Source organism: Camellia sinensis, chromosome 1, assembly GCF_055761805.1.
Source record: "Camellia sinensis isolate YWXY chromosome 1, ASM5576180v1, whole genome shotgun sequence".
Classification (NCBI taxonomy): Eukaryota; Viridiplantae; Streptophyta; class Magnoliopsida; order Ericales; family Theaceae; genus Camellia; species Camellia sinensis.
In genome coordinates, this window is record NC_138961.1 from 182212709 (window position 1) to 182221618 (window position 8910).

The following is an 8910-nucleotide window of genomic DNA, read 5'->3' on the forward strand; positions in this document are numbered from 1 at the left end:
TTGATTTGTATTGTAGTGTTATTGTGACAGATATGTAAAGAGATGAAATAAACCTGTTTGATTCGCTAATTTTAACAAGGTAGAATTAAATATTGGGATTGACAATTAGAGCCTAATTCACATTAGTAAAATTAAATTAGTTTGTTTTAAGTTGTAAATGTTAGGGATTAATTTAATTTGTGTGAATTTGATTTTAATTAACTTATTAACCTAATTAATTTAGGTTTAATGTATGTATAAAAAAAAGAGAGTAAGTGCTCTAGTCATCTATTGAATATAGAAGAGAAGTAGTTGGCCTTGGTTGTGTCTCATGCACTACACGTAGAGAGAGAAGAGAATGGACTTTGAGAATTCAACAAAGAGAAAGAATAGGAGAAAAGAAAAGGGAGAGGAAGAACATTGAGGAAAACAATTAGCTCTTCACAATTCATCATTTTAAGGTAAGATTTTCATTCAAATTTCTTGAAATTGAAGTTCCCACACTCATCATCTTTTAAGACAAGAGGTTAATTAGAATGAATTCTTGGTTAATTGGGAGATGTAATGTTGGAATTGACAAATTAGAACATGCAATTTGGCCTTAAATTCAACATGCATGGCATGAATTCATGATATTTTTGTTTACAGATATATTTTTTTGCATGATCTTCATGAATTCTACAAATTTTCAAGAACATGCATCATAAAGTTTGGACTTGGAAGTTTGAAACACATGGTTCATGTTTTGTAATTTCTATGAGTCTTTGATCAACTAAATGGAAGAATTAATTCAAATTTTGGGCATGCATGATTTTATTTGTGTTCATACTCATCACTTCTTGCATGGGTTTTCAATTTGAAAGGAAATTCCATGGCATTTGAAGTTTTGTAGCACTAGAATGCAAGTGTAAAAATTTTATGTTAACTTAAAGAACTTGAGCATTGCATGGAAATTGACTTGTTTTGATCTTGTGATTTTTGGTTGAAGTAAGAAATCATGAATTCAAAGTTTGTTTAAAGAGTTCTTGGCCTTGGCATGCTTGGAAATGAAGTTGGTTTTGCAAATTGTAAGTTCCAAAACTTGGTAGAATTTCGGATAGCATTTCAACCCAGACCGCTCAAGCGGCCGATCTTCATATGCTCAAGGATGCACACTGCTTGACCACCGCTCGTATGGCCAAGCCACCGCACGAGCGGCCAAGGCCACCGCACATGTGGCCAACGAGGCAATCCCGGTTTTGTTTTTTGCTTCATGTTTCCACCTTCCGGGCCTCTGCTTGCATGATTTTAACATGTTTTCATGTGCAATTGCATTCATGTGCATGTCATAAACATGAAAGAAACTAAGGAACAAAAACGTAGAGCTGAGTGAGTAAACAATGAATAAGAATCGAATTTGTAAGCAACCGATTGATTGATTGAATTGTATATTGAGATTATTGCGCTTGAATTTATTTGTTTAGGTCGGATGCCACATTGTAGTGCAACTTTAGCACGTATTTTGAGGAGCCCACTGTGAGTAATAATGTTGTAAAGCTATGTTCAATTATAATTATTTTCTGATTCATTGATTGTACTACTTTCTGAAATGAGATTGTTTACTGAATGAATGTTGTCCTACTTTTGTAAACTATACTCGTGGCTGTAGACACCCCATTTTTGACCGCCCACAAGACTTGGACGCTTTGTCCTATGCACTTAATGATGATGTTGCGCTGTGTATGATTCGAAGTCTCAACGAAGGAATGTAAGCTCGCGCTCCAAAACCAATCCTAAACCTTTCATATTTATACTGTGTTTACCACAGAAATTCATTTTGTTTGAACAATGTGTCCCCCTACATTGAGTTTAAAACAGTGGAACATGGGAACATGTTAGGAGCCGGCCATACCGTATTGGGAGCCGGCCGGCTCTCAATAGTGAGAAACACTGTTCTGGGCAAGAATGGGCCAGCTGTCCATTTTTGAAGATATTTTTGACCTTTTTAGCTCAAATTCTATAAAAACGAGCTCTTGGCTCTATTTTGGGGGTTGAACAATTTCTAAAGAGCCTATACACACAAGAGAGATCTCTTTCTTCCTATACAAGTCACCTTTGAGCAAACCTATCTCTCTTGACTAACATCCATACACCATATACCACCTTAGATCATAACCTTAGAGCCTTGGTTGAGGGTTGTACATCACAATTCAAGCTTGAGACTGTGCTTGAACCAAGTTTGTGTTATAAAACAAAAGCTTGCTTTCTTTGAGAAGTATAAGCTTGCCACCTTCTCTCTTAGTTATTTTTTTTTATCTCTTGTTAGCTACTTCTTGTGTTTTTGTGCTGTCTTGAGTCCCTTTTAAGTGTTTAAACTTGGGTTTGGATAGCTACCAAAGGGTAGAGCAGGTTAACACCTTCTCTTACACCTTATTTTATAACTCAGGCCCCTGTTTTTACACTCTTTTCTTTAATTCTCAAACTAACTTTTAGAGTTTAAAAAGGGTTGGAAAACATGGTTTAAGGTTTCAAAAAGTGGAGGGGTTGGCCACCTCTCCTTGTCTTTGTTTACTAGTTTGTGTCTCCTTGCTTTTGTCGACCTTTTTGTGTACTTTTAACACACTTTTAGACACTGTTTTTTTTTAATATGTTTTGGGGCTATTTAGGGCTGTCCTAATTTAGTGAATTAGTTTATGCTTTGAATATTTGCTTGTTGTCTTGTAAGTCCTCATAGCTTCGGTTGTTTAGGCCTTAGACACTGAGTTGTTTGAGTTGATAGCTTTCTTTGTTTCCAAGGTCTCATGTTAATAATCAACTTAGCATTCATTTTTGCAACCTCCCTCTTTTCTTCTTTTCTTCTTTTGTTTGAGAGTCATTTCAACCGGGTGATGGTTATTCAAAGCATGAGCTAGAAACCTATGCTTAATTGCTTAATCTCTACTGAGGTTCATCGTCAAAGGCATGGTCTCTTTTTCATATTTAGGAGTACCTCTCGCTTGACATTTTTTTTTCATTTAGTGGACTTAATCATCACTATGGACAAATGGATTAAAGAATGGACAAGACTAATGCAATTGGCTTAAAATTGGATCAACCAACATAAAGAAAATGAATAAGGTTGCCTATGTTTGGCTAGACGTTATGCCGAGTCCATTTTGTTAAGGGTCATTCTACATCAATTCATGATGTTTTGATGAACCTTGAAGCGTTTCTACCTCCCTCTTTGAGCTCACTTCATGACAGGAAGGAGGGGTGCTCATTGTTCATTGCATTCATTAATATTTGTCCAAAATCATGTCCAAAATCATCAAGCGATCAACTTGCTCATTGATGGTTTTGGAAATGACTTCGTTCTTCTCTTGAGGATTTCCATGACAGAGAAGAGCAGAGAGGACAAACAGGGCCTAGAAAGGCTCTGTCTACATTGTTCTCACCTTATAGCACAAAACCTTTTTTGGCATAAAATTTAGTGCTGGCTGGCACTTTTTGGGTCCGGCTGGAGCTCATTTGGGGCCGGTCGGCTCCCAATGTTTGATAAATAGAGTGTTTTGCAGAAAACAGAAGGCAGTGACTGAAGGTGAAACAGAACAAGTCTAGGCAGACAGAGCAGTTTCTGGACACTATGCATATGATCCTTGTGCATTCTTATTTAGATCAATGTTATCAATTTATGTTCTCATTATTGCTGTAATTCATTAATCATCATTATAGTTGGCATTGTGTATGTGTAATTGTTATAATTAGTTTACTCAACTAGTTAGTTATATTGTTCATCTTGGTTGTAATGACTTAGATAGTTAGTTGATAACTTAGATATCTATATAGTAGTTAGCTAGTTTTAATTCATATATTCGAATTTGTAATAATTAGTTTAATTCGAGCACTCAGACATTTATTCGCACCCTCTTGCACGAGGGCAAATATGTAATAATATGGTAGTATAGAGTATCATGTTACTTAGCATTCCCATGTTCGCATACACTTGCTACATATACATTTGGATTCGGCTCATCATACTAACCAATGTTAAATTCAACTTCATTGTTTGAGTACATAATTTATCACATGTTTTGAATCGGATCATATACCATGCTCATAGCTGAGCCTATAAAAATTGCATAAATGTCTGCGTTGCATTAGTCACATTGCATTGTTTAGAAACATGCATATTTCCTAATTATTTTGCTTTGTTTGGCTTGCCTTGGAGTACTAGGAGAGCGTTTATTACTTTAGCATATTGCATTGTATGCCTATGTTACCATATCAAGCATGCTTTCCATGAGGCTAAGTGCTTGATTGATATACTTGTTTGAATGCATGTGGATAAAGGCTAATTGCTTGAATTGGAATAATTTGAGTAAATGTACACGTGAGATCACTTTTTCAAGTGGTACATATTTAAAATAATTTTCAAACAAACACAAAATCAAATGTTCCAATTTTTACAAAATAGTCTATACTTGTGTGTGTCACATAGTAAGATAGCCTAAAGAAATCGGAACAAGAACATATAATGTAAATAAGAATCACATCATGATTAGTAGAGGCCAATTTGTGATCGGCTGAGTGGGGTGCTCAATTCATGACCTTCCCCTCTCGTACCTAAGTTGCCGAGACACTTAAGTGATGACCGATAAGTGGCCTTTGGCACGAATCTTGGGTTTCCTAAATTTCTCAAAAATATTTAGGTGGCGACTCTGTAATATGGCAAAGCAGTCTATTTTTAGTATTTTGATTCAAACATCGATTTTTCAAAAAAGAATTACCGGATTTGGACTCCTTTTATGTTTTCACTATTTCACATTGCACTTGTGAAATTAGATTCAGAATCACGGGAGTCCGAACTGTAGGGCTATCGTATCCGAAAGGAGCACGAAAAGAAAGCTATAGGCATCCATAGCAACTGATTGTTACTACTACTGCTACTGTTACAGTTATTACTACTGTTACAGAGATCTCTGTCAATTCCAATTTCTAGAACTATTGTTTACTGTTTGATGTCCATCAATTGGCTGTTAGGTCTTCTAAGACCTACTGTACTTTTTTGCTATTAGATGTACCACGTATGATTGCTATGATTACTATATGACTGATATGATATGGAATATAAGATATTGATTGACTAATTGATCTACTGATGCAATTTACTATTTTAAATACTAAAAAGACATTCATTCTTAACCCCTTTATACATTTGTTATTCATTGAGCTTTAGCTCATAATTTATTGTATATATGTAGGTGGTTAGGCACTGGAGCAAAGTTAGCAGCATCAACCTGATTCCGTTTTGTCAAGCTAACCTTCTGTGCCTCATCGCGAGGTTCTGAACCGTTATTTTCAAGGCTTTGTTTTGGGTGATCTAAATCCACCCTTTTTGAGTGTTATAAGAAGTCAAGTAAATGTTTTATAATTTGTTTTGGCTTTGGGATTTAATTCCCTAACATGTCCTTTATTTTGTACTTAGATGTGTTTTGGGCTTAAGTATTTATATATATGTTTGGACTTGGACTTGTGTGCATATCGGTATATATATATATATGGAAGTTGTTTGTTCATTTAAGTCCTCACAGCTCTTTAGACATTATGTTTTAACATTTATAGGCTTCCGCCAGCCCCTCTTCTTGTATAGTTGTTATTACTGTTAAGAAGGCCTTTGGTAATCACAGATTACTAGTCGGTTACGATACTAAACCCTTAGGAACGAGTTTGGGTCATGACAGAGTGGTATCAGAGCACGAGTTATACCGCACACACGTGTCTAAATGAGCTATAGGATGTCCTAGAAAAATAATTAGGGCATTACATGAGCATAAATAAGTGTGTGTGGACATGTTATGTATATATGTGCTAACATGAATAAATAAACCATTCTCCGTATGCTTATTATTATCGTGTTTCATATAGTGGAATGGAGAATGCAAGAAATACAGATGAGATTGAATCATCCGAAGTAAGAATTGCAAGATTGGAAAGAATGGTTGAACTCTTGACTGAAGCTCTCATTCTCCTTCGCCACCAGTGCAACCTGAACCAAATGCCAATGACGATGTTATTGCCTTAACACAAAATTTTAACAAAATGAAGCCACCAACATTCCAGGGGGGACTAGAACCACTGAAAACTGAAGCATGGACCCTAGAAATTGAAAAGATGTTTGAAGTGTTTCTGTGTTTAGAGGCACAAAAAGTGTTATTGCACATTATGTTTTAACATTTACAAGCTTCCGCCAGCCTCTCTTCTTGTATAATTGTTATTACTGTTAAGCAGGCCTTTAATAATCACGGATTATTGGCCAGTTATGATACTAAACCCTTAGGGGCGGGTTTGGGTCATAATAGCTTGCTTATGGGTGTTGTAATTTTGTCATGCTAATTATTTTCTCGATTTTAGTATATCTTACATGATTTAATTTCTAGATTTATGTACATGTTAATTGCTAAATGGTTATTGTTTTGTAACAATTATATATATAACTCTTGCCTGTTAAATTTAATTTAAGGTTTTGGAGTTATCAATTTTTTGTAATTTGTCTATATTTATTTGCATGTTATTTATTTTCTAGATTTTAATTTGTTACATGTTTATCATTTTCTAGAACATTTGCATGATTTTAATTGCTAGAATTATTTGCATGTTTATTGTGAATTAAATTCATATGTAACTCTTGCCTAGTAATTTATTTTAATTATTTAGGAGTTATAAGGCTTTGTAACTTACGTAGTATTTTAATTCAGTATTTAATTTGGCTATTCAATATAGTGCTAGAGAGTTAAAATAACTTTATTGCTTTACAGAGTCTTTAGATTATTTGTTTTGTATTTTGTTGTGGTTTTCTACTAACCTTCTTTATAGGAACACCTATGTAAAAGGGAATGGAAACAAAAATATAAATCCAAATGAATAGGATTTGGGACTGTAAAACAGAATTATGGACTACTAACCTTTTTTTTTTTTTTAATAACAGAAATACGTAAGCGAGGAAAGGAGTTTAGAAAATGGATAATCCTATTTGGATTGGTTTACATTTGTTTAGTGAAGCAATTTTTTGCTTGGGTTGAGTTAGTGTTTACCAATTGTGTAAAAGCAAGTCTTATTTGCTTGTATTTGCAATGTTTTAATTGTTCGTAATTTGTTAGAGATTTTTTGTAAATTCCATGTAAGTTTGGAACTTGGTTTGGTTTAACCTAATTCATTCCCTAGAAAACTTAATTTAGAAAATTGTTTCCCATGGAGTAAGAGTCAACATGCTCTTGAAAGTTTTGTCAAAAGCTTAATTGGGTTTTAATTGGAACCAATATGACCCCTCTAGTTTTCTTGGGAACATTCCTGACCATGTTCGATTCTAGGTTAAGTGGTGAGACTAATTTTGAATTAAATTTTCAACTATGGGATTTCTAGTGTTAAGTTTAATTTATGGAAACACAGAAAGTGAAATTCTGTTGTATTTTTCAGAAATGACAAATGTTATCGATGCTCTTGCTGCTGCTAATGTTGGTGGGGATTAGAATCTCGGGGCAACTGGCTTGCCAACCCTTGTTGTTGTGACCTTTGTGGTCAACCCTGTTGTTGCTCCTGCTGTTTCGGGAGGTCCGCTCAACCATCATCAGTGCCTGGAGGAGCTCACGAGAGTGAATTTCAAAAGGTGGCAGCAGAAGATGCTGCTATATCTAACTACTCTAAGCCTTGGAAGGTTTTTGAGTGAAAATCCACTAGCCGTGGGAGAAAATGAGCGAGACAAATAGAAGCTCACGGCTCTAGATGTTTGGAAGTAATCAAACTTTCTTTGCTAGAACTATGTTCTGAATGGCTTCACAGATTCACTGTTCAATGTGTTCTATGCCAAGAAGTTAGCAAAGGAGCTGTAAGATGCTTTGGACAAGAAGTACAAGACCGAGAATGCTGGGGCAAAGAGATTTGTCATTGGCCAATTTCTAGATTTCAAGATGGTGGACTCAAAAACCGTCATCAATCAAGTCCAAGAGTTCCAAGTAATTTTGCATGAGATTCATGCAGAGAGAATATTCCTAAGTGAATCATTCCAGGCAGTTGAGCTGTTTGAGAAGCTACCGAATGGCTGGAAAGACATCAAGAACTACTTAAAGCATAAGTGAAAGGAGACGACGATTGAAGAGCTTGTTGTCAAGCTCTGGATTAAGGAAGACAACAAGAGGAAATGGGGGAATACGTTCACTGTGAAAGCAAACGTGGTTGAGCATGGCCAGTCCTCAGGGGTAAAGAAAAAGCCACCGATAGGCAAAAGCTCAAACCTAGAGGCAAGAGGCAGTGTCTCCAAAAGGCCGGTCTACAAGCTGCAAGAACCTACTTTTAGGTTCAATGGAAAGTGCTTCGATTGTGGAAACGATGGGCAACAAGCAGTTGATTGCCGCGAAAAAAAAAAAAGAAAAAAAGAAAAAAAAAGAAAAAGAAGCCTTGAAACAAATACTCTCCACAGAATAAGAGTCGTGCCCACATGGCTGAAATGGAGGGTCAATCACAAGATGTGAACGACATGCATCTGGCAGCTGTCGTCACCGAAGTGAACATGGTGGGGTCCAACCTGAAGGAATGGTGGGTGGACACTAGGGCCACTCGCCACATATGTGCGAAGAAGAAGATGTTCACAACTTTCGACCCGGTTTCAAACGGTGAGAAGTTTTTCATGGGGAATTCTGCTACCTCAACTGTTAAGGGTAAAGGCAAGGTGGTCTTCATGATGCATCAGGGAAAGAGCTGACTCTGAACAATTTCTTATATGTGCCGGACATTCATAAGAACCTTGTCTCGGGGTCGCTTTTAAGTAAACATGGCTTTTGCGTGGTATTTGAGTTGGATAAGGTCATGTTGTCCAAGAATGGTGTGATAACCCGACCCATAATATACTTAAATGTGCATGTGATTATGTGTTTGATATGAATTTATATGTTTAATAATGTGAGTTATTACGTGACTATG